At 50.9% G+C, this 25,401-nt stretch overlaps 1 protein-coding gene across 1 annotated transcript in view; it reads left to right on the top strand.

Moving 5' to 3' along the window:
- TSNARE1 (t-SNARE domain containing 1) overlaps positions 1-25,401 on the top strand; it is a gene marked incomplete in the record, with an annotated part of 405,182 nt that overhangs the window by 35,644 nt on the left and 344,137 nt on the right. The window contains 1 exon segment of the mRNA XM_073629371.1: positions 10,331-10,409.

The raw sequence follows: 25,401 nt of genomic DNA, 5'->3' as shown, positions 1-25,401 counted from the left end.
GGAGCTTTTACTAGGGGAAGAGATTGAATTTATCACTTCTTTGCAGAGACACAAACGCCACCCCCCCCCCGTCAGAACGGTGATCTGCCTTGTTTACATAAGCAGACTGCCATTCTGTCTCTGCCTAATGATCGGCGGGTGCCGGAGGACATTGGGTACCATGCACCCGCCGATCGGCTTCCGCTGTGTGTAATCACGGCGGAAGCAAGCCGCCAGCATGTGCACCCCATACCCGGATGTGTCAGATCACAGAAATATACATTGTCTGGCGCACAGGTGCCACCCTGTAATCAGCAAATAAAGGCCTGGTCATTAAGGAGGGAAAACCTTCCGGAGGTGAAGTGGTTAAAATGTTGAGCAGTCCTTAAATTTTCTCAGGAAGTATATACAAAAAGAGAGAAAAATGTCTTTAGCAATCTCTGCCAATAGGTCATTTTCAAGATCCTATGCCTCTGATGACAATATTAGGCTGTCGGTGACGATTGGTGCCAATATTTTTTAGGCATTTTTTGGCTTTAGCGATTGGCCAAGTCTTGTCTATTTATGGAAGAAAAAGGCAGAAAAATGAAATCCATCACCTTCCATTCCTGAAATTTTCAGCTCTTTTATAAAGAGTGACATTTCTGCTGAAGCCGATCGGCTACGTTGAGCCATTTTCCCCGGCTTAATTTGTTGGAGTAATTAGCAATTTTGTCAGATTAGTGGTACTTTAGGGACAATCTGTCATCCAGAATTTTGTGTAATCAATGGTGTAAACAAATGTTGAGCGAAATACAAAGACCGCTCGGCATAGAAACTGGCTGTGTTCAGGGTGATGTGGGGCTGGAAGAGGTCAGGACACAAGGACAGAGGTGTTCAGGAAAGAATCATTGTGTGGCCTGGAGGAGGTCGGGACACAAGGACAGAGGTGTTCAGGAAAGGGTCATTGTGTGGCCTGGAGGAGGTCGGGACACAAGGACAGAGGTGTTCAGGAAAGGGTCATTGTGTGGCCTGGAGGAGGTTGGGACACAAGGACAGAGATGTTCAGGAAAGGGTCATTGTGTGGCCTGGAGGAGGTCGGGAGACAGGGACAGGCATGTTCAGGAAAGGGTCATTGTGTGGCCTGGAGGAGGTCGGGACACAAGGACAGAGGTGTTCAGGAAAGGGTCATTGTGTGGCCTGGAGGAGGTCGGGAGACAGGGACAGGCATGTTCAGGAAAGGGTCATTGTGTGGCCTGGAGGAGGTCAGGACACAAGGACAGAGGTGTTCAGGAAAGGGTCGTTGCCTGTTCTTGTGTCCTGACCTTCTCCAGGCCACACAATGACCCTTTCCTGAACATGCCTGTCCCTGTGTCCCGACCTCCTACAGGCCACACAACGACCCTTTCCTGAACACCTCTGTCCTTGTGTCCTGACCTCCTCCAGGCCACACATGTTCAGGAAAGGGTCGTCGTGTGGCCTGAAGGAGGTCGGGACATGAAGACAGAGGTGTTCAGGAATGGGTTGTTGTTAGGCCTGGAGGAGGTCGGGACACAAATAGAGGTGTTCAGGAAAGGGTCATTGTGTGGCCTGGAGGAGGTCGGGACACAAATAGAGGTGTTCAGGAAAGGGTCATTGTGTGGCCTGGAGGAGGTCAGGACACAAGGATAGAGGTGTTCAGGAAAGGGTCATTGTGTGGCCTGGAGGAGGTCAGGACACAAGGATAGAGGTGTTCAGGAAAGGGTCATTGTGTGGCCTGGAGGAGGTCAGGACACAAGGATAGAGGTGTTCAGGAAAGGGTCATTGTGTGGCCTGGAGGAGTTCGGGACACAAGGACAGAGGTATTCAGGAAAGGGTCGTGGTGTCCTGACCTCCTCCCGGCCACACAAGGATAGAGGTGTTCAGGAAAGGGTCATTGTGTGGCCTGGAGGAGGTTGGGACACAAATAGAGGTGTTCAGGAAAGGGTCATTGTGTGGCCTGGAGGAGGTTGGGACACAAATAGAGGTGTTCAGGAAAGGGTCATTGTGTGGCCTGGAGGAGGCAGACTTGCAGAAACAATAACCAAGTAGTCGCTCCTCAATTATGAATGCTAACATCCCTGAACCTTTAAATATATCTTCCCTTCTTAGATGGGGCTTTGTAGGCGTTCTGCTCATACACTCACATGTATAGCTATAAAATGTAATTAATTAGGAACGTAGTAAAATAACAGATAAAAAAAAAAAAAAAAATCAGGCCATGGTAATGATCAGAGATGTTGGGTTCAATTCTCTTCATGCCCAATGCATTTTAAATAGACTCGATTTCCCTGAGGAAGATCTAGTCGAAACGTGGTGGATGTGAAGGAAAATTGTTCCCAACATTGTTTGATCATTATCATGTTCCCTTTCCCAGTCTACGAAATAGGTTTAGTGGGAGGGATCTCTCTTAAGAGCACATTATATAGAGAACTACCACAGCTTTGCCTGATTCTCAGTACGGACAGGAAGTGAAGTGATGTCACTTATGATGTCACTAAACCCCCCCCCCCCCTTTTAGGCACCACATGGAATTGTGTTTTTTGCTTCTACAACGTGCTTCAATGATGGAATCCGTGGAAGTATCAGAAGCCCAGGAGATGAATTTCTCAGGTCCCGGGCTTTAGAGCTGGATGCCAGCTGTCATTGGCAACTGGCGGCTTTAGTGTTAGTGGTGTTAGGGGCCCGCAGGAGTCGCTTAGTCGCTGTCCCAGCTCTGTGTTAAAGCGATGGCTGGGACACAAGTGGTTAAATACCCTGTTTAGGAAGGGCAATTGTTGGGCCGAAAAATTGCACTTTTTAAACTGTGACAGGATTAGAAAGACTTGAATGGTACAGGAATAATATTGTGCAGAGTGACCCCCGAAGTGTGTCCCGCCAGCATGCCTGGTTACCCCCTCTCTCTGTGTCTGATCTCTATGGAGTGGTGTAGCAGTGCTGTGGAGTGAATCTAGGAGCAGATGCCCCCCGTCTCTGAGCTCCGTGTCTGACCACAGGCCATGTTCTAGAACACATACAGACATGCAAGAATGACTTCCACCCCCTTAGCGCTGATTTATTTTTATGAGAAGGACACATGGGTCCAGCAGTGAAATATTCTCCATCACATTAAACTGAATTATTTTCACTAAGAAACCAAAAAAAACGCATTGTGGTCCCTAGCGCTAGGAATTATTTGATTTAGAATCCGACATGGCGACGGACTAGAATTTTCAGCTTGCTCCACCAATCGGCATGCTCACTACTCTTTACTGAAGACACCTCCGGGTCCCTTAACGTCTTTTCTGTCAGCAGAACTTCCCAGTAATTCTCAAATGAATTATATCCTTCAATGTGCAGATTTTCGCCTCCTCCTGTCCTGTCCCATCCGTCCGCTTCCTCTGTCCCGTCCGTCCGCCTCCTCCTGTCCTGTCCCGTCCGTCCGCTTCCTCTGTCCCGTCCGTCCGCTTCCTCTGTCCCGTCCGTCCGCTTCCTCTGTCCCGTCCGTCCGCTTCCTCTGTCCCGTCCGTCCGCTTCCTCTGTCCCGTCCGTCCGCTTCCTCCTGTCCCGTCCGCCCGCCTCCTCCTGTCCCGTCCGCCCGCCTCCTCCTGTCCCGTCCGCCCGCCTCCTCCTGTCCCGTCCGCCCGCCGCCTCCTGTCCCGTCCGCCCGCCTCCTCCTGTCCCGTCCGCCCGCCTCCTCCTGTCCCGTCCGCCCGCCTCCTCCTGTCCCGTCCGCCCGCCTCCTCCTGTCCCGTCCGCCCGCCTCCTCCTGTCCCGTCCCGCCCGCCTCCTCCTGTCCCGTCCGCCCGCCTCCTCCTGTCCCGTCCGCCCGCCTCCTCCTGTCCCGTCCCGCCCGCCTCCTCTTGTCCCGTCCCGCCCGCCTCCTCCTGTCCCGTCCGCCCGCCTCCTCCTGTCCCGTCCGCCCGCCGCCTCCTGTCCCGTCCGCCCGCCTCCTCCTGTCCCGTCCGCCCGCCCGCCTCCTCCTGTCCCGTCCGCCCGCCCGCCTCCTCCTGTCCCGTCCGCCCGCCCGCCTCCTCCTGTCCCGTCCGCCCGCCCGCCTCCTCCTGTCCCGTCCGCCCGCCCGCCTCCTCCTGTCCCGTCCGCCCGCCCGCCTCCTCCTGTCCCGTCCGCCCGCCCGCCTCCTCCTGTCCCGTCCGCCCGCCCGCCTCCTCCTGTCCCGTCCCGTCCGCCCGCCTCCTCCTGTCCCGTCCCGTCCGTCCGTCTGCCCGCCGCCTCCTGTCCCGTTTGTCCGCCCGCCTCCTCCTGTCCCGTCCCGTCCGTCCGCCCGCCTCCTCCTGTCCCGTCCCGTCCGTCCGTCCGCCCGCCTCCTCCTGTCCCGTCCCGTCCCTCCCGTCTGTCCGTCCGCCTCCTCCTGTCCTGTCCCGTCCGTCCGTCCGCCTCCTCCTGTCCTGTCCCGTCCGTCCGTCCGCCTCCTCCTGTCCTGTCCCGTCCGTCCGTCCGCCTCCTCCTGTCCTGTCCCGTCCCTCCCGTCCGTCCGCCTCCTCCTGTCCTGTCCCGTCCCTCCCGTCCGTCCGCCTCCTCCTGTCCTGTCCCGTCCCGTCCGTCCGCCTCCTCCTGTCCTGTCCCGTCCCGTCCGTCCGCCTCCTCCTGTCCTGTCCCGTCCCGTCCGTCCGCCTCCTCCCGTCCCGTCCGTCCGCCTCCTCCTGTCCCGTCCCGTCCGTCCGCCTCCTCCTGTCCCGTCCCGTCCGTCCGCCTCCTCCTGTCCCGTCCCGTCCGTCCGCCTCCTCCTGTCCCGTCCCGTCCGTCCGCCTCCTCCTGTCCCGTCCCGTCCGCCTCCTCCTGTCCCGTCCCGTCCGTCCGCCTCCTCCTGTCCCGTCCCGTCCGTCCGCCTCCTCCTGTCCCGTCCCGTCCGTCCGCCTCCTCCTGTCCCGTCCCGTCCGTCCGCCCGCCTCCTCCTGTCCCGTCCCGTCCGTCCGTCCGCCCGCCTCCTCCTGTCCCGTCCCGTCCGTCCGCCCGCCTCCTCCTGTCCCGTCCCGTCCGCCCGCCTCCTCCTGTCCCGTCCCGTCCGTCCGTCCGCCCGCCTCCTCCTGTCCCGTCCCGTCCGTCCGTCCGCCCGCCTCCTCCTGTCCCGTCCCGTCCGTCCGCCTCCTCCTGTCCCGTCCCGTCCGTCCGCCCGCCTCCTCCTGTCCCGTCCCGTCCCGTCCGTCCGCCCGCCTCCTCCTGTCCCGTCCGTCCGCCCGCCTCCTCCTGTCCCGTCCCGTCCGTCCGCCTCCTCCTGTCCCGTCCCGTCCGTCCACCTCCTCCTGTCCCGTCCCGTCCGTCCACCTCCTCCTGTCCCGTCCCGTCCGTCCACCTCCTCCTGTCCCGTCCCGTCCCGTCCGTCCGTCCGCCCGCCTCCTCCTGTCCCGTCCCGTCCGTCCGTCCGCCCGCCCGCCTCCTCCTGTCCCGTCCCGTCCGTCCGTCCGCCCGCCTCCTCCTGTCCTGTCCCGTCCGTCCGTCCGCCCGCCTCCTCCTGTCCTGTCCCGTCCGTCCGTCCGCCCGCCTCCTCCTGTCCTCTCCCGTCCGTCCGCCTCCTCCTGTCCTGTCCCGTCCCTCCCGTCTGTCCGTCCGCCTCCTCCTGTCCCGTCCCGTCCGTCCGCCCGCCTCCTCCTGTCCTGTCCCGTCCCGTCCGTCCGTCCGCCCGCCTCCTCCTGTCCTGTCCTGTCCCGTCCCTCCCGTCCGTCCGCCTCCTCCTGTCCTGTCCCGTCCGTCCGCCTCTTGATCCTTGCTCTTGGGCCATCAGTCTGACAGATGACCACACTAAGAAAGTATTGGGCAGTTAGTGCCGTGAAGGTGGAAGTTTATTGTGTGAAAGCCCCCCAAGGATTGAGGGTCATGGATAACTCTTTTGTTCACATTCCTGAGGGTGGTTCTACTTCTTTTTTTTGTTGTTGTTGTTGCTATGAATGTAGCATTTACTATGATTTGTTGCCATCGAATGTGAACCTTTTTGCTTTTATGAAGAGCTGGTGATAAAAGTTATAAATGGGCAGGTTGGTCTATGAAAGATTTTATATTTTTCTCGTTATTTCGTTCAGCTTGCTTTCAGGAGGACTCCTGGGTCCTGGAAGTTTGAGGGTGGTGGGGAGAAGGGATGACTACCTGACCTAGAACATGGTCACTTTTGTACCGCTATTATAAAACCGTTTTTAGTAGTTACCCACTTGCTGACCAGTCACGTTCCCGTACATCAGCGGTCCTCAAATGGTTGTAGCGGGATGATATGCAGCTACAGGCATTGCACCACTACCGAGCCAGTGATCAGCACTCCTGTAATAGCAATCAGAGCGGCTTACTAGCCACTTGATCGCTATTGCAAGCAGTGGGAGGAGACGTTTCCACCTCCGCCAGATTCCGCAGCTCGCTCGCCCTCTCCCGTCCCACCGGGAGACCCGATCGACCGGCCGGTGCGCCTGCTGGCTGGACAGCCGAACAAATCCTGGATCAGCTTTGATTGGTTCTCCCCTATAGTAACCTGGAAGCGATGACCTGACATCACTTCCTGTTTCCCCGGGTGTCAATATTGCTCTTTTAAAACCGAAAAGCATTCAAAAACGGAGATCTTGGTGGTTTGAATGCCAAGTGCGGAGGAGGGATTTGGGGATCTTAAACCTCTGCGCTCTCCATAAAGAGAACCTGTCACATGCCTATTGCTGCCACAGGGATGCTTACATTCCAAATGACAGCAATAAAAGTGATGAAAATTTTTTTTAATTTTTTTTAAAGTGCCACCCCCCCCCCCCCCCATGCTTGCACGCAAAGGTGAACGTGCACGTCATTCCCGCACGCCAACAGCGATTGTCCCACACGTGAGGTGTCGATGCGAATGTTGGATCATGGGCAGTAATTTTAGCATCCAACCTCCTCCTGTAAATCTGCAAAATCTTTTTAATCATTGCCTATGGATATTACAATTTAAGTTGTTTGTCGTCGTAGCACGGGCGCACACAATTTTAAAGCGTGACATGTCTGGTATCCATTTACTCTGCGTAACATCATCTTTTAGATTTTACAAAGAATTGGGTCATGTATTGTGTGTTTGCATTAAAATTCAAAAAAGTGACATAAAATCGCAACACCCACCAATTTATTCTCCAGGTCCTCTGCTTAAAAAAAAATATATAATGTTTGGGGGTTCTAAGAAATGTTCTAGCAAAAAAAAAAGTTTGTTACATGTAAACAAAAAGTTGGGGAAAGTCTTTAAGGCCATTTCCGCATTGGTGGTGGTGGTGGGGATCTGTGCAGCGGACTCAGCTAGCTCAGTGGGGAATCGGTTCGTTGAGCCCCGCGGAGCTGACGGATGACAGGTCCATGTCTGCTCGCTGGTGCAACGCCCCCCTCCAAAATCTCTGGTCTTCAGGTGCCTGGTGCCAGCATGTTTACTAAGGGAAGCCGGGTGCGGCTCCTTGCAGCTTGACAGCTGGTTTCCCACTGCATATGATCAAGTGATGCTGCGCCGTGTGAATGGTCCCGCAGCCTTTCTGGGACCTGTGTCGTTCACTGGTCTATAGATCCCTGGTGCCGGCATGTTTACTAAGGGAAGCCGGGTGTGACTCCTTGCAGCTTCACAGATGGTTTTCCTGCCGCACAAGCGGTGCTGCGCTGTATGGATTGACTTCTTGCAGCTTCACAGTCAGTTTCCCACTGCACCATGTGCAAGCCACTCTGCACTGTAGGAATGGTTCCGCAGCCTCCTGGGAACTGTGACGTGGTGCAGGTGGTGTCATGCAGCCTCCTGGGAACTGTGACGTGGCGCAGGTGGTGTCCCGCAGCCTCTTGGGAACTGTGACGTGGCGCAGGTGTCCCGCAGCTTCCTGGGAACTGTGACATGGCGCAGAAGGTGTCCCGCAGCTTCCTGGGAACTGTGACGTGGCGCAGAAGGTGTCCCGCAGCCTCCTGGGAACCGTGACGGATTTCCCACTGCACCATGTGCAAGCCAGTCTACACTGTAAGATGAGTCCCGCAGCCTCCTGGGAATTGTGACATGGTGCATAAGGTGTCCTGCTGATTCCTGGGAACTGTGACATATCCCAGAAGGCAGCTTCGCAGCCAGTTTCCCACTGCACCATATGCAAGCTACTCTGCACTGTAGGAATGGCCCCGCAACCTCCTGGGAATTGTGGCGGGTCTTAGAAGGCAGCTTGCACAGCCAGTTTCCCACTGCACCATGTGCAAGCCACTCTGCACTGTAGGAAGGGTCTCGCAGCCTCCTGGCAAATGTGATGTGTCCAGGGAGGGGGGTGGGAGAGAACTTCTGCCCCAATAGCCTAGGCGGACCGAGCGGGGAAGAGCCCAGGAAGACCCGGGTGCCGCATCCTAACCTGGCCTGTCTAAGTCTATGGAGGGCTGTGGCTGGACGGAGCTGAATGCTGTACTGCCTGGAACTCAGAAGACTGCCTTTCAACAAAGAGCACATACCCCCCCCCGAGACATCTAGAGCTGGGCGATTTTCTAAAAAAAAAAAAAAATCTGCGATTCAAAAGAAAAAAAAAAAATCTATTCATGATGCGAATCGAGTTTTTTTTTTTCTTTTTGGACACCGCGCCGGTCCTGAGGAGCTGCGTGCAGGGGTTTTTAGGCGAGGTCACGGCTTCAGCCTAATCCGCAGCGTCCGGCCTCACCTAAAAACTCGCAGCTCCTCAGGACTGGCGCGGTATCCGTGCCGGTCCTGGTGAAAAAAAAAAAAAAAAATCGATTTGCTGAAATTTTTAATCGATTTGACCTCTCAACTCAAGGGGATTAGCAGTTGGCTGTAATGGGTCACCACTGAGGCCCCCTCCCCCCCCGGTATCGCTGTAGGGTTGCAGGTTGTTGCTGTGGCATGCTGGAACTTGTAGTTCCTCAGCAGCTGGCGCTCCGCAGGCTGTTTATGTCTTTAGTGAAGTTGATATAACCGGCGGCCCTTCCTCCGGTATTTAATGCATTTGGAATTAGCTGAGTAGAGCGACTGCATGTAGAAAGGCGCGTGTGCGGCACCGCGGCGGAATAATAACGACTTCTCGGGGAAATCAGTTGTCATCTTCGGTGAGGGATGATTCTGAATATATTTGGGCTGATTTTCTGGGTAATAATTTGATTGTCAGGAGAGCGTTTTATATTCATGAGTTTTGCAGCTGGTATCTGGCAATCTCCCTCACCTCGCAGTGTCTTCCCCTATCTGCCCATTTACTTTCTGCCCGTCAATCACCGCGCCCGGCTCGCTTTTCAGGTTTTCTGCACGCAGGACAACGCAAAACGTCAGCACGTGACTCCTTTGTAATGGTTACCCGATTTCAGGCCTGGCGGTGCGGCAACAATCGCGGCCCTGTGGTGGGAGCACCGGAAATATTTAGCGGGTTGTGTCACTAGGCCACCAGAAAAAGATGACACCTCTGCATCAACATAATGCGTTTTGTTCTCTGAATCCCCTTTTATAACCTTTTGTTGTGTGGTAATCCGGCGGTTCTGTTATTTTTCCACTTCTACAACCATATAGGTGTTACCAGAGCTCAATATTCAAGTCCTCAGCTACTAGCCAGGCCTTAAAGTCATTGTAAATAGCAAACATGTCATACTTACCTCCTGTTCAGCTTGTTTTGCACAGAGTGGCCCCGATCCTCCTCTTCTGGGGTCCCCCGGCGGCTCTCGCGGCTCCTCCCCGCATCAGATAACCCCCTAGGAGAAGAGCTCTCCCAGGGCGGTTACCTTGCGGGCGCGCTCCTAGGTCAAGCATTTGGTGTCCATAGACACGAATGTCGGACTCGGCCACGGCGCACGCGCCATTGGATTTGATTGACAGCAGTGCGAGCCAATCGCTGTGCTGCTATCTATCCAATCAAGAGCTGGGACCCCATGGAGAAAGGGAGAGTGCGTCTCCGCCGACAGAAATATGGGGCTCAGGTAGGTAAAATGGGGGGCTGGGGGGGCCGGTCACTGCCAGGGGTTTTTTTTTTTCACCTTAAAGCATAGGATGCATTAAGGTAAAAATACACGAGGGTTTACAACCCCTTTAAGGGTTATGCGACGCTAGTTGCCCCGCCCAACCCCTTCCCTGCCCCGCCCCTAATTCCACCCCTAAACACGCCCTCCTAAACTATCTCATGAAATGACACTTAAATGTTTTATGCAGAATTAAGTTACAAAAAAAATATGAACAACAACTTTATCAATGCAGCCTCACCAGCGCCCACCAGTGCAGCCTCACCAGCGCCCACCAGTGCAGCCTCATCAGTGCAGCCTCATCAGTGCAGCGTGACCTGTTCCCATCAGTGCAGCCTCACTAGTGCCCGCCAATGCAGCCTCACTAGTGCCCACCAATGCAGCCTCACCAACGCCCACCAATGCAGCCTTGCCTGTGCCTACGTGTCCATTAACAGCGTTCTGTCTTCTCTTGTAGGGGAAGTGATCCCGGTGTTACAGCGAGCGGCCAGTGGCCTCCACCTACTGCGCCAGGAGGGAGTTTCTTCTGCTGAGAGGTAAGGGGGAGGGGTATGGGGTACAACTTTTCTGAAATGATGACCTAACACTATAAAGCCGAACTAAAACACATTGAATGGTTCCCCAAAGAGCAACATTCCAGGCATGGCTCTGGGGAGAACGCTCAGTTGTGCTTTTACCAGCTCTTCAGTGAACTTTCCAGTCCTGGTGCCATAGCTGGTCATATGTGCCGCACCTTGAGACCCACATAGAAGGAGGGGGGGGCGGCATCTTCCTCGGCTGTATAAAACCGGAGGGTTTAGTTCTGCTATAAAGAGGATCTGAAATTCAAAATGTGCATTTTTGTTATATAATGTTAATCCAGAAATGTTAGAAGTAATACCCTGAACAATGTATCTTTTTGCTTTGCATTCTCCTTTGAAAATGGCGGTTCACTTCCTGTGCCTGGAATCTCCTAGCTGTATGTCTGCAGGGTGAGATCATATGAGGCAATAATGCCCCTGAATGTTGGGCTCCATGTACACTAGCAACTCTTACACTTCAGTTTAGGAGCTTTTGGTGTTATTTTGCCCAAGCACCTAAACTCAACCCCATAAGCCCCGTCTGTCCATGTACACATGGGCTTTTAGCAGAGTTTAGGAGCTGCTGCGGTTATTGGAGGTTCAACCTCCCTTTCCTGAACGTGGAAGAATCGCATTCAGGAGAGGAACGTTCTGACCTCCGGCCACAAAACACGGGACAATCGTGGTAAAATCGTGGCACTTCAAAGTAGGCTATGCATACATGAAGCCTAAGTCTCATCAGATTTGGTGGTCAGTACTGTACTGCTCACTGTTTTCCTTGCTGGAGAGGAAACTGTACCTGAGGGACCTGTACTGCAAGGATCTCCCTGCATCTGCTTCATCCAGTCTGTGGAACTGTACTTCCTCCACCCCTATCATTAGTCTTGGGGTGGCCAGCTCTGACTTAAAGAAGCAAAGCCCTGCCTCTAACAAGATGGCTGCCAAAGAGACACTGTAAAACTAGGCATGGTAAGTCCATAATGGGGAAAGAGGAGCTGCAGGTAAGAGGACAGGCAATACTGGTGTCATGTCCTATGTCTTCAGCAAAGGACTCCACTTCCTGAGCCTGTTGAGTAGCTGTGTTTTAAAGTAACCTTGTCCTGGGTTAAAAATATCCATACAGGTTTATATGAGAATTTTTTTTATTCTATTGATTAACTGAACTTAAAGCGTTTGTAATCAATCGGGCCGCTGGATGAATGCTTTCATCTGACGGACTGCAGTCTGCTTGTCAGATTCACACAGGGATGTAAACATCCCTTGTAATTGAAAAAAAAAAAGGATGGCAGGTCCTCTTTATGGAGAGGTCTTGGGGTCAAAAAGACCTCAGATCTCACATTTACATGCAATAAAAAAAAAAGTGTTTTTTTTTTTTTTTTCCCAGTAATTTTTTTTTCCCCCTTTTAAGGCCATTGGGCAGAAGTGAAGTTTGATGTAGCTTCCGTCATCCAATGGTATGGAGCCGAGTGGGGGTGGGGGCATCATTCCCTCACTCAGCTTCCAGCCTCACAGGAGAAAGGACCCCGATCGTCTCCGCCACTACCGAAGGATCCGGTCAGCAGCGGAGAGGACCGGAATGCGGCGGGAGGGGGGGGGGGTGGTCCTTTCCCGCGGCCGATAAGTGATCTTGCGGTGACTCCGTCGACCACTTTTATCTGAAAGCGGACTGAACAATGTTTTTAAAAATACCGGGGTTGTGGCAGCTATCTGCTACCATAACAACAGTATTCAACGTCAAAGTACGGACGTAGAACGACGGCGGGCGGTCCGGAATTGGTTAATGTGCAGAAATAATGAAGAAATGGTTTATACGCCTCGCTGTTACGGGTGTGAAAATCTCCAGTAAATGAGAAGAAAAGCGCACCCCGCCTTCTGCTGCGTGGACGTTGGTCAGGCGTGACGCAGCGATTGAATGCCGATTTTTGGTTTCGGAGTTTCATGCCATATAATCTCCCATCCGCCTTCTCGCAGGTCGCCCGTTTTGTTCAACCGTTTACTGCCGAGAGAGAGTCGCCGTCATTTTTATCCTCAATTGACTCGATTTAGAAATCATTCCAACTAAACCACGTGACCTTTTAAGACGCCATCGTGATGTCCGAATTAAATGCGACTCGGACCAATCCGCAGGTAGCGTTTTTTTTTTTTAAAATCTGGATAGGACAGTCAGGTGCCCCCCCCCCCCCCCCCCCCCCGTGACTTATTGTACCGGAGGAGGAGGAGAGCCGAGTTTCCTGTCCGGAACCCTCGTCGCCCTTTTTTTTGTGCTGCGTTACGGCTCAGCCAATGAGGGAGCCGGCAGAATATTACACCGTGATTGCGTCCGGAATGCATTATCTAAATGAATGTGGAGGGTTTTTAATTTTCAGGCGGAAACAAACTTGCTAGTGATTTTCCGTAATGCAGAAAATCAAAGCGCCTAATAGATCAGTTTTTTCTTTCATGTTGTAATAATGCGTGCGGAATCTGCTGCAGAAAATGATTTTATACCTCCTCCCCCAGCAGGAATTGGTGCCAGCAGACCCAACAAGGAGGGGGAGGGGTACAAGAGAGGGGGGGGGAGAATTAAAGGGGCATTGCTCTCTGGTTTATAAATCCCCCAACCCCCCCCCCGCAGCTACAAATACTGCAGCTGCTGACTTTCAATATAAGGACACTTACCTGTCCAGGGATCCCACAATGTCCTCGCCTGAACCGATTCTTCCACCAGCCTTGGGTGCAGGCGCCGGTATCTCAAGTAAGGGAAATGGGAATTGAAGCTAGGTCAGAAAGAAACTTTTTAAAGCGGAGATCCACTCACATTTTTCACTCCTCACCATCCAGCACTAATGTCCATCCTTAAAATGAATTGGCAATTTTTTTTTTTTTTTTTTTCTGTTCACTTACCTGATTTCTGCCTATATCTAGGGGCCGTACGTCATTTCCGGTTTTTCATTGGCTCCTGGGAGATCTTGGTCAGCTTGGCATGGCACTGCTCCCGTAACGTTTAAAGTGATTTGTAAAGGCTCGCTGCACAGAGTAGCCCAGATCCTCCTCTTCTCGGGTCCCTCTTTGCTGCTCCTGGCTCCTCCTCCTATCGAGTGACCCTCAGCCAGCAGCTTGCTACAGGGGACACCCGAGCTAAGTCAAAGCTCCGTGTATCCATTCAGACACAGAGCCCTGACCTTGCCCCGCCCCCTATTTCCCCTGACTTACTGATTTTGATTGACAGCCGTGGGAGCCAATGGCACCCCTGCTTTATCTCAGCCAATCAGGAGTGTCTGGGACAGCTAAGACACTTGTGGACATTGCTGCAGAGAGAAGGGGCTCGGGTAGGTAATTAGGGGGGGTGCTGGGGAGGCCTATACCCACAGGTTTTTTATCTTAATGCATTAAGATGAAAAACCTTCTGCCTTTACAACTCCTTTAACATTGGCGTCTATGGAAATTTTTTGTCCGCTTGGCATGGCACGGCTCCCGTAACATTTAACATTGGCGTCTATGGAAATTCTTTGTCCGCTTGGCATGGCACGGCTCCCGTAACATTTAACATTGGCGTCTATGGAAAATCTTGGTCAGCTTGGTATGGCTGTGCCATGTCAAGCTGACCAAGATTGCACTGCACATGCGTGAGATTGGCAGGTGCATTCTGGGTAGCCAGCATTCACGGAATCCAGGAAGAAGGACACTGTGGCTTCAGATGCCCACACTGGAGATGGCCGCGCTGTGCAGCAACTTTACAAAGTAAGAAAACAATGCTGCACAAATAGAAAACTGGGCATAGTTTACAGCATACCTTTGTTACATTGTACGAGGCATGCATATTCTAGGGGTATTTTTATCTTAAAAATCATATTTTGGCCGGAACTCCACTTTAAGTGCACTTTAACAAGGCTGATCTCAGTATCTGCAGAGCACAGGCAGGCAAGAACCTGCAGCATTGTCCCCTGCAAGGTGTGTAAGTGACCCAGCTGGAGATGTTCTTTGTTCCCCCCATCAGTGAGTGTGATTTCTACCCCGGTATCGGGTTCTCAGATATGTAAATGTAGAAGGGATGATGTGAGATCTCTGGCTACAGCTTTGGGCTCTGTGGGCGGCCATCGCAGGAAAGCGTCAAGGCTTCAGATTGTAATATCCCGTCATCCAGCGTGACTCCGCTCCGCACACTGGCATTGTCTGCAGCCCCCGCTGGTCAATAAAATCGCCGTTTAAGCTCCATTTTTCTCTGGTGACATTTCCCTCTCCTCCCCCGTGTGCGGACACAGCACTTAGAGCGGTAGGCGGGGGGGGGGGGGGGGGAGGGGTTAGGGTGCCAGGGGCCGCGTGTCTGACGCTCCTCTCCACCGACTATGAGCACCGCCTGTCATTTGCACACATTTCCTGATGGCTTAAATGGCGAAAAAAAACGAAACGTGAGAGACGCCTGTCATGCTTCAGGACTCCTTGCTGGGCCAATCTTTTACCTGAAAGAAGAATATTTATGAATATTTATTCTGCGAGATTGGTGACAAGTTGAAGTGCCGTAATGCGCACATTTCTGCCTCTTTCCATACGCTAATGCCTCTCAATGAGGACTTATTACCGCCGCTCTTCAATGGCGTTTTGCAGTTTCAGCTCCTGACTGACGGAACAAACCATTATAAAGGAGAAGTGCACTTTTAAAGTGGAGTTCCGGCCGAAGTATGACTTGTAAGATAAAAATACCCCTAGAATACTCGTGCCTTGTGCAATGTAACAAAGGTATGCTGTAAACTATGCCCAGTTTTCTATTTTTGCAGTATCGTTTTCTTACTTTGTGAAGTTCCTGCACAGCGTGGCCATCTCCAGTGTGGGCATCTGAAGCCACAGTGTCCTTCTCCCTGGATTTCGTGCATGCTGGCTACCCAGCATATGCACCTGCTGATCTCACGCATGTGCAGTGCAATCTTGGTCAGCTTGACATGGCACAGCCATACCAAGCTGACCACGATTTTCCATAGACGCCAATGTTAAATGTTACGGGAGCCGTGCCATGCCAAGTTGACCAAGAATTTCCATAGTCGCCAATGTTAAAGGAGTTGTAAAGGCAGAAGGTGAATGCATTAAGATAAAAAACCTGTGTGTAGCAGCCTCCCTAGCACCCCCCCCTAATTATCTACCCGAGCCCCTTCGCGTTTGCAGTGTGGTGCAATTTTGGTTAGCTTGCATAGACGCCAATGTTAAATGTTACGGGAGCAGTGCCATACCAAGCTAAAAAAGAATTTTCATAGACGCCAGTGTTAAAGGTTATGGGTGCCTTGCCAAGCTGACCAAGATCTAGGAGTGCAAAACCAGGAATGATGTACGGCGCCACGGCGGCTAAAGGAGGAGGTGAAGTTAGATATGGGCTTAAATCGGGTAAGGGAACAGAAAAAAATAAAGAATAAATTGCCTATTCATTTTAAGGATGCACATTAGTACCGCATGGTGAGGAGTGAAAAATGTGGGTGGAACTCCGCTTCAAAAATGTCTTTCTTACCTCGCGCCCCCCCCCCCCCAACAGATGAATACTTACCTCGATCCTAGGCCTCGTTCACACAAGGGTACTACAGCGTGCAAAAAAGGACAAACCATCTTTTGGCGCACTGAGCCGCTGGATGGAAAGAGCACAGGCTATGGGCATAAAAAGTAAATATAAGAACAAAGTCTGATGTGAAATGCTGGCTGTGGACGGCTGCCGGCTCAATTAAGAGCTAGAAGGAGTTCTGCAGGGAGAAGAGCAGCGCCATCTAAGTGCAGCAATATAAAACTTTATAATTCCAAGCAAATAGAATAAGACTCACGAGATGATGAATAGTCGGCGCATCAGGCCTGATGAAGGAGCCCCCCTGCTCCAAACGTGTGCACCGCCCGCTGACACCTGGTTGTGACATCAGCCCGCTGCTACTGACTTTACCCGTGGACCAGGAAGTGCTGGGAGCCACCAGCGCAGCCGTGACGGCGATGCTTCTCTACACACCGCGGCTCCCCCAAATCTTGATCTATCAGTGCCAGGATCTCCGCTCCTGAAAGCTGATTGGAGCTCCCCTAGGGAGAGGAGTCTTTATTGGAGCTCTACAGATCCCTTCTGCTTCAAGATGTATCGGCGCCTGGATTGTAGTGCTGAAAGTTGATTGGAGGTCTACTGGAGAAGGGGCCTCTTTGCCACACCACAAATCTTTCCTGTATCGAGATCTATCGATGCTGGAAACTGATTGGAGCTCTTCTAGTGGATGAGCTTCTCATTTGGGCTCCATGGATCCCTTTTTCATAGAGATCAGTACCAGAATTGCAGTGCTGAAGGCTGATTGGGAGCTCTCCTGGTGGATGGGCATCTCATTGGGGCTCCATGGATCTCTCCTGCATGCAGATCTATCAGCGTCAGGAGCTCTATGTCTAAAACTGATTGGAGCTCTTCTGGTGGATGGGCATCTCATTGGGGCTCCATGGATCTCTCCTGCATGCAGATCTATCAGCTTCAGGAGCTCGGTGTCTAAAACTGATTGGAGCTCTTCTGGTGGCAAGGCCTCTCATTGCAGATGGGCGCTCTCAACACCAGGATCAGTGCTGAAAACTGATTGGAGCTCTCCTTGTGGATGGCCATTTCATTGGGCCTCCATGAATCCTCTCTTGCATCCAAGATCGGTGTCAGGATCTCGGCACTGAAAGCTGATTGTAGCTCCCCTAGGGAGGATCCTCTTTGGGATTCCAGAGATCCCTTCTGCATCAAGATGTATCCGCGTCAAGATCTCAGTGCTGATAACTGATTGGAGCTCTCCTGATGGAGAGGCCTCTCATTGTGGCTCCACAGATTAGTAAATCTTTAGATAAGAAGGGTTCCTTACTAGCCTCTATCCAAACCGAATATATAGATTTGTGATTTACATGCACATTAATGCTGGTATGTGTACATCCTGAGTGTGAAAACCATTTTCCTTCCATTCTTCATAGCCTGGAAGACGTCCACCGAGGATACACGATGAATAACAATTCTCTAGCCCTGCACATTGCAAGGTATTATCTATCATTTCATGCCTGCATCAGCAGTTTCCAGCAGTGATCTTAATGGCTTACATTTTAGGGTTAATGGCCCTTTAATGCAGACGTTCTTAGCAGCGATGATTGGCCTCGTTACGTTTAGGGTACAGTGTGTGCCAAACTTTTTGTGCGTCGCACGGCTGTGATTCCATTTTTATGTCTCTTTTTTTTTTTCTTCGTTTTCATAAAGTTTGAAAGAATATATCCTCCCCAAATAAAGGGTCTTTCGTTAGACCGATGGGTGTGTCTGGGGCGTGGCTCCAAAGTTAGAGAATTTGAACCCTTAGTAACTAAAATGTAACTCTATCAGAGGGGTACACAAGTGGGAAGTTGGGATGATAGCCCACCTCCCAGCAACATTATGTTCACCTTTTGCCCTCCTCCGCCTCCCTGCTCCATTCGGGGTCTCATGCCATTTTTTCCAGGTATGGGGGAACATGTGACCCCCCTACATATGACAGTGCTTAGGCCTGAGCAGCCAGTCGCCAAACCCTAACAACATGTGGTGGGGGGGAGGGCAGTGACTCCATCACTTGGGTAAGCTCAAAATCATCTGCAGCGGGAGTGGTGGACCTTGGGGAGTACCTTGGGGAGTGGTGGACCTTGGGGAGCGGTGGACCCTTGCAGCAGAGAGGTGGTGAATGAGCACGGATGGGTTGGTATCCCTCGATGAAGTGGTAGGCTTTCAGTAGACACTGACCCTTTGCCTTGAATGGACAGATAACTGTTTAAAAGTTCAAAGGAAACCTGTACAGAGAGGAAATGCAGCCTACCTACCTTTCCCTCTCAAAATGCTCCTTGTCTGACCTTCATACTTCTCCTCCTCTGCCTTTAGAACTTTGAGTCACTGACCCAAAGCAGGTATTGAAATCCAGAGATCGAACTTCACTTGGTGCATACTAGTTGAGAGTAGTGTCTCAGAATTTGGAAATGATAGAATTCACCTGTCAAAGGCAAACCATATTTCTTCAGATTTCAGTTTTTTAGGCTCGCCTTGAGCATTAGAAATTGTCAGATGTGGTCGGTAATTTGGAATATACATTTTGGAGACCACTGCGCATCTTATAACACATTTGCCCAAGTATATACCTATCACCCAGCAGCCATTGCTGTCCCACCTGTCATTTCCTTTGACCCCCCCCCGCTTCTGGCCATCAGTCTCCTTGTAGAATGGGTGTGGCCATCCTCTGACCTCTTTTTAATTTGTGGCAGGTTATGTCATTGTTTTTCTCTATAATGGTCCATGCGTTCGTTCACTGCCAAGTCTGAACACATTGCTCTAAATCAGCCTTACTCATTCTTTTCAACATAGAGAAAACCTCTGAAATAACATTCCAGTCTCAGGGAACCCCTGCTAAGAATATTAGTTTGGTCAGAGAATGCTCCTTACATTGGTGATCCGTGAGAAGAATGTTCCTTACATTGGTGATCCGTGAGAAGAATGTTCCTTACATTGGTGATCAGTGAGAAGAATGTTCCTTACATTGGTGATCAGTGAGAAGAATGTTCCTTACATTGGTGATCAGTGAGAAGAATGTTCCTTACATTGGTGATCAATGAGAAGAATGTCCCTTACATTGGTGATCAGAGAGAAGAATGTCCCTTACATTGGTGATCAGTGAGAAGAATGTTCCTTACATTGGTGATCAATGAGAAGAATGTCCCTTACATTGGTGATCAGAGAGAAGAATGTTCCTTACATTGGTGATCAGTGAGAAGAATGTTCCTTACATTGGTGATCAGTGAGAAGAATGTCCCTTACATTGGTGATCAGTGAGAAGAATGTTCCTTACATTGGTGATCAGTGAGAAGAATGTTCCTTACATTGGTGATCAGTGAGAAGAATGTTCCTTACATTGGTGATCAGTGAGAAGAATGTTCCTTACATTGGTGATCAGTGAGAAGAATGTTCCTTACATTGGTGATCAGTGAGAAGAATGTTCCTTACATTGGTGATCAGTGAGAAGAATGTTCCTTACATTGGTGATCAGTGAGAAGAATGTTCCTTACATTGGTGATCAGTGAGAAGAATGTTCCTTACATTGGTGATCAGTGAGAAGAATGTTCCTTACATTGGTGATCAGTGAGAAGAATGTTCCTTACATTGGTGGTCAGTGGGAAATATTACCCTCTTACAGAGAGCCAAAAAAGATGAATGGTGTCAGTGGGAACTTATCTGAGAGGCAGAAATTGTTCATTGTTCAAGGAACCCCTAGCAACCTCAGGAGGAACCCTAGGCTTTTATGGAACCCTGGTTGAGAAACCCTGATCTAAACCTTTGGCCAAGTCACATGTGAGTGAGATGTGGAGACTTATTAACTATTGATGGTGGTGATTCCTCCACTCTGCATAGAAGTTAGTCTGTGGGATTGAGTCCTGCCTAGAATAGCGTTCAGTTCAATGGCCATCATTGCTTTATGAAGTAGCCATGTCCATCTTTACTCTTTAGTTGCTATGGGTGGTTTGGCGGATAACCGTACACCGCTCAGAGGTGAAGACCATCTTACGGGAATGGGCTTTGGTATTGCTCTGGTACTTGAGAATACTCTTCTGATGCTATAGGACAGGGATCTGCAATTAGCGGACCTCCAGCTGTTGCAAAACTACAAGTCCCATCATGCCTTTGCCTCTGGGTGTTATGCTTGTGGCTGTCAGGGTCTTGCTATGCCTCATGGGAGTTGTAGTTCTGACACAGCTGGAGGTCCGCTAATTTCATATCCCTGCTATAGGATGAAGAATGTGGTTGGCTTTGGTGTATTGGATCGGTGATAGAAGAATGACCCAAGGGTGAACTATAGGCAAAACTTTTTTTCATTTTGGATAAGTGAGGGTGAGAACTCCTGTTCTATATTTTTTTTCACCATTTGTCCCCCATTGGGGAGATTTCCCTTCACTTCCTGTCCCATAGCCAAACAGGAAGTGAGAGGAAATCCCTGCAAATGAAGAGAATCCTTTGTGGACCCTCCAGGTCACCAGAACTAGTGCCGCAATTGGAAGATTTTCCCTCTGTTACTTTTCTGGGGGAAAACCCAAAATGGAGAGGGTGACTCTCCCTAAGACAGACAGCAATAAAAACTGACAGTGGTTCTAATCCCGCTGCACTCTATCCAACATTAAAAAAAAGTTTTGTTTGCCTTTTTACTTATACTTTAAACTGATGACTTGTAGGAACTTTAAAACATTTCCTATGGAAAATATAGGGCATTGAAGTTGCTGTTTATTGGGTCCTTATAAGGTTTGACATGTTTGGTATCTATTTACTCGGCACTACCTCATCTTTTTATATTTTACAAAAAAAGAAATGTGTTTATGTGCATTAAAATTAACTAGTGTGTATTTTTGCATTTCATAAAGCATTGCACTTATATGTGACATAAAAATTTGGAACTTCCACTATTTTATTCTTTAGGGGGGGGGTCTGCTTTCAGAGAATGTTTTTTGGGGGTTTTATCAAATCTTCAGGCCTAAAATGATTGATCCTATTTTTTTATTTTTTAACGTGTGCAAAAATGGCTTGAAAGAGTTAAAGGACGGCCAAATAAATTTTAATTCTTCGCCCCCCCCCCCCCACCTGCTGCATAGAGATTGGTTGGTTTTCATAGGTCCGTGCGAGGTGAGGAGGGCATTACGGTTTTGTCCCCCCCCCCAGCTTTCTAACGATCATCTTACTAAAATAGGAACTGTTTCCATTCAGAAGTGGGGGGTAACGTCTCGGCGTGGAGCAGGTGTGCCGGAGTTACAAGGAAACAGATGGTGGGACGGGGTAGGAGAAGTTGGTGAAGGAGATTTACCGACTTTGGCAACTAAGATAATAATAACCGCAACATAAAATCTGGAAAGACGACCAGAAGACGTATTTATTTGGAGCGCCGCTGCTGAGATGTGAAGAATTGCAGTTTGGGTGAGATATAGAGCAGCCCGGGGGCCTCCTTTACTTTAAAGTTGAATGGCAGGAATACGGCTCTTCATACAGATGATGCCCTTATATGGGAGCTCTGCTAAAGGATTTGTAGATCTGTCCATCCATTTCTGAGATGTGCACAGCTCTGCCAGCTCAGCACAGCCCTCAGTAACGGTCAGGTTTTGCCCCTCCCACAGCCCGCGACTGGACAGTAAAGAAAAAAATGGAAGGAGAGAGCAGAGTGATGAGCTCCGCTGAGCTCATCCCTCTGTCACTCTGCTCTCTCCTCCTATCAGCATGCATCTTGTTAACACATGAGCATTGCTGCACAACTGATCAACTCCCTGTGCGGCCTCTCCCTCTCCCAGTCTGAGCTCTTTTCTGTACATGGGATTGCAGAAGGGGCCGGTATCAGGTCCTTACACCTCTCGTGATGTTTTAGAGAATGCAGAGCTGTATTAATGTCTTTTTATTTCCTGTTGTCAGTGGTTGTCAACATACAAGGAGTGGGGGGCCTGAACTGTGTCCCCCGACAGCTCCAAATTGCCGTGTGTAATGTTCAGCATACAATAGACTGTCAGATATCGGACAATACTATAGGGGATGATCAGGGACTGCAGACATGGAACACTTACTTGGAGAGTGAATGGACACTACAGGAGATTGTCAGAGAGGGGACATGAGACTGCTGGAGTTCATTGTCATTAAAGCCTCTATACAAATGATTGATTCCCCTACTGACTGCTGGGCTCCTACAAAGGGCCGCATGTGGTGCTCAGGCCAGAGGTTGGGCACCAGATACTTGGGGGTGCGTCCGGGATTCTGATTTCATTGGCTGCCCTTGGCTTGCTGACTTGACGGGTGATGACACCCCTGAAACCTTTGATTTTCAGAAACTTGTAACAAGTGAAATTAGAACTCCTTTGCATATTTAATTATCTAAAATACATTTAAGCCTTTAGATCACCATGACCAATCAATCCTTGCAGTAGGAGAGGTAACTTGTAGCCACTCACATATTTGTTTCAGTGAAAGTTTTGGGGGGGTGCGGGCGAGCATTGGCCGTGGCGGGGGGTGGTTGGGGCCAAGCAGGAGCCGGGGCGCTGGGGGCCATGCAGGAGCCGTGGCGGGGGGGGGCGCTGGGTGCCATGCAGGAGCCGTGGCGGGGGGGCGCTGGGTGCCATGCAGGAGCTGTGGCGGGGGGTGGGGGCCAAGCAGGAGCCGTGGTTGGGGCCAAGCAGGAGCTGGGGGTTGGGGGCCATGCAGGAGCCGTGGCAAGGGGTGGGATGGGGGCCATGCAGGAGCCGTGGCAGGGGCCAAGCAGGAGACGTGGTTGGGGCCAAGCAGGAGCCGTGGGATGGGGGCCATGCAGGAGCCGTGGCGGGGGGTGGGGGGCCATGTAGGAGCTGTGGCGGGGGGTGGGGGGCCATGCAGGAGCAGTGGCGGAGACGTGGGGGCCATGCAGGAGCCATGGCGGGGGGACACCGAGCAGGAGCTGAACGTGAGCCGTGGCGGGGCCTACATCACTCATTTGATGCTCCTGTTGTACAATTATACATGAAACTACTGTCTAAAATCTAATAAAAGGTTTAACATAAAAAGCGTGAAAATAAACACGCTAAAAATTCTAAAAAGGTACAAGCAGAAAACCTCCTGTGAGACGCGTACACAGTGAGTAAACATAAAAAAATATATAGGTCGCACTTTTCAAGCATATATAAACACTTAAATGATTCAAACAATCCACATATAATATGAGATCAATGTGAAAATGAATAAAAATCAGTCCATAAGTAATGTGAAAGTAACTTAACGATCCCCACCATCCACCACCGAAGTGATTGGAATATCGGTGCCGCCACCAACAGCTGAAAGGCCCACTTACCAGCTCCAGTTGATTCTTCATTGCAAGGGATCCTTAGCGCTTGTGGCTTTAGCCCAGCCAAGGCCTTTCTCCAGGTCCAGATGGTCTCCCAACAAATTCACCCCTTGGTGCCGTATAGGATGTAGTGATATCTCAAGAAAGCAAAGTGCTCCACATAGTGTAAAATCCTTGTAAATTTATTTAAATAAAAAGTAATGCACTTACAGCTGCTGCTGGTACAAAACTGCTTTCATATCTCCTGTGTCAGCCGCCCCACAAAACAACCCATCCTCTAGGGTACGTATGGGATTGGTGACGTCAGCAAGTCGCTCCGCCCTACATGTTTCGTCATAAAATTACGTCGTCCAGGGGCACGCACTGAGTTGCCATGGTTTGTACGCTATACAAAAGCCAAGCATCGTTCTGAATATATTATCACACAATCGCAAGATGGCCAAGCCTCGATCTGAGCCTCAGTCGGCCATATTGAAGACAGTAACTTGGCCATTGTGCTGGGAGGGTACAGTGAGCACAGGGATGGTTGGTGGGCACTGAGGCCCTTTCATCAGACGGGATGTTTGGTGGGCGCTGAGGCCCTTTCATCAGACGGGATGTTTGGTGGGAAAAGAGGCCCTTTCATCAGACGCGATGTTTGGTGGGAAAAGAGGCTCTTCTGTCAAGGGATGGTTGGTTGGCATGGGGGTCTTTCATCAGAAGGGATGGTTGGTGGGCATGAAGACCGTTTTGACAGCAGAGTTGGTGGGCACGGAGGACCTTTCATCAGACGAGGATGTTTGGTGGGCATAGAGGCGATTCCATCAGATGGGGTGGTAGGTAAGCAGGTTCAAGGGGGGGTAGCAGTAAAGTGGGGGAACAAAAGGAAAAGCCAATTTAATGGCCTCTAAAGAAAACCACATTTAGCAAAGTAAAAGTTTACATGGCTGACAGGTTATCTTCAAATCCTTTCATCAGATGGGATGGTTGGTGGGCACTGAGGCTCTTCTGTCAAGGGATGGTAGGTGGGCGCTGAGGCCCTTTCATCAGACGGGATGTTTGGTGGGCGCTGAGGCCCTTTCATCAGACGGGATGTTTGGTGGGCGCTGAGGCCCTTTCATCAGACGGGATGTTTGGTGGGCGCTGAGGCCCTTTCATCAGACGGGATGTTTGGTGGGCGCTGAGGCCCTTTCATCAGACGCGATGGTTGGTGGGCGCTGAGGCCCTTTCATCAGACGGGATGGTTGGTGGGCGCTGAGGCCCTTTCATCAGACGGGATGTTTGGTGGGCGCTGAGGCCCTTTCATCAGACGGGATGTTTGGTGGGAAAAGAGGCCCTTTCATCAGACGCGATGTTTGGTGGGAAAAGAGGCTCTTCTGTCAAGGGATGGTTGGTTGGCATGGGGGTCTTTCATCAGAAGGGATGGTTGGTGGGCATGGAGACCCTTTTTCATTAGACTGAGTGGTTGGAAGGCACGATCCTTTTGTCAGATGTGATGGTGGGTACAGAGGCCCTATTTTTAGGATTGTTGGTGGACACGGAGGCATTTTTTCAGACTAGATGGTTGGTGGGCACTGAGGTTCTTTTTTCAAACTGGATGGTTGGTGGGCACAGAAGACCTTTTATTGGACAGGGGATGGTGGTTGGATACGGGTCCTTTCGTCAGACGGGATGGTTGGTGGGCATGGAGTCTCTTCTGTCAGCGGATGATTGGTTGGCGTGAAGACCGTTTTGACAGCAGAGTTGGTGGGCACGGAGGACCTTTCATCAGACGAGGATGTTTGGTGGGCATGGAGGCGATTCCATCAGATGGGGTGGTAGGTAAGCAGGTTCAAGTGGGGGTAGCAGTAAAGTGGGGGAACAAAAGGAAAAGCCAATTTAATGGCCTCTAAAGAAAAGCACATTTAGCAAAGTAAAAGTTTACATGGCTGACAGGTTATCTTCAAATCGGTTGTGTGCCTGGTACAAACGCTCTCGCCTTCGCCTCATTGCGTTCCTAGAAGCGGAGCCTCTTCCCGGCCTCGTTCCTCTATACATCCATTTATCTCTCTTCCCCCGTTCTCCCTCTCACCGGAATATTGTACGATAATAAATAAAGACATAGTATGCAGCGGCAGTCTCCCCTACTCATCTCGTGGAACACGCAGGAGACAGAAATACAATTTCACAGCTTATTTGCTCGTTTCCGCTCCTTCCAC

This window comes from Aquarana catesbeiana, linkage group LG05 (assembly GCF_042186555.1).
Source record: "Aquarana catesbeiana isolate 2022-GZ linkage group LG05, ASM4218655v1, whole genome shotgun sequence".
Taxonomy (NCBI): Eukaryota; Metazoa; Chordata; class Amphibia; order Anura; family Ranidae; genus Aquarana; species Aquarana catesbeiana.
The sequence above is the reverse complement of the archived record's forward strand: the minus strand, read 5'-3'. Positions and strand labels throughout refer to the sequence as shown.